The following is a 1,280-nucleotide window of genomic DNA, read 5'->3' on the forward strand; positions in this document are numbered from 1 at the left end:
ATAAGCTATTTGTTAATGTAATGATTTAATAAAGTTCTTGTTTGCTAACTTAGCGCTGCACGAGCGAGAAAGAGGGTGGCGTTTTTAACTGAAATTCAATGCTGTATATCTCTAAATGTAGTTGAGTCTCAGTCATACTTTTTTTGTGAGATATTACTATTTGTACAAAGAACATTCTGTCAAATTTTCACTTGTTTTCATTCAGTCCCTTTTTAGTTACAGGCCCTAGAAAATTGATATTTAAGGGCTTTCGGCCATTTTTGAAAAGCTCTAGAAAAAAACGGACAGCATTTTCAGAGCTAAATCCTCTTTGGGAGGTAGTTATATAAGTATTCAACACAGAAATAAAGTATTAGTGGTGCGTCTCTTTTCCTTCATGAATCCTTAAGGTCTTCAAGAGTGCCGATTGATGATTGTCTTCACAGTTTTTGCATAACAAGTTTGACTGACTTTCTTGCACAAAATTACCATTAATTTCATCTTAACTTGAAGTTCATTTCATGCTGAACACATTGGTGTTCTATCTTGAAAAATAGCTTGGCAATTTAACTTTCCGCAAACCTTGTTTTTTACTAAATTTCAACCAATCGCCATTTTGAAAATAGCTGCCGAAATAAAACTATGACTTGTAAAATTTTTTCAAATGGTTTTCTTTTATTGTCTACCCATAGAGAACTCATATAAAAAAAATCGGGCAAATCAATAATGTTAAGCAACAATTTTTATTTTTTTTTTGATGATTTGAAATGGATTGACCCTTTAAGCTTTTATAACAGTATATTCACCCCGTGTTATATTTCCCATTTTGTATCTGTATTTGCTTCTTATATACATTTTTTGTTAGTAGTAGTAAGATTAAATGTCTTTAGTCAGTTTCTCCATGATTCCTAGAGCAATATCCCTCTATTCTTCAATTCTAGGCTGTTTCTATAAGTTGTGAAATTATGATTAATTGATTAATTTGGACTTTATTGTTCCATTCAGCGTCCCCCCCTCTCCCCATCTATCTATCAAATCCATTCATAATATGAATAGTTAGCATTCTCGTTTCGCAGTCAAGAAATCCTGGGTTTGAAGCAAACTCGTTTAGTTTTCGCATCAGTTGCTACATGCGAATGATTAAGTGTTACTCGTGATGTGTGTGCCGTGACCGACTTTCATCCAAAGTTACTTCCCGATGTTAATGTTGGAAGTCCCTCATTGTTACTAAGTAGCTTGCTAGATCTAGTATGTTGTCAATAATAATAATAATAATAATAATAATATCGTCTTCTTTTCAG

This window comes from Thermobia domestica, unplaced genomic scaffold (genome assembly GCF_964235325.1).
Source record: "Thermobia domestica unplaced genomic scaffold, izTheDome1.hap1.1 HAP1_SCAFFOLD_472, whole genome shotgun sequence".
NCBI lineage: Eukaryota > Metazoa > Arthropoda > Insecta > Zygentoma > Lepismatidae > Thermobia > Thermobia domestica.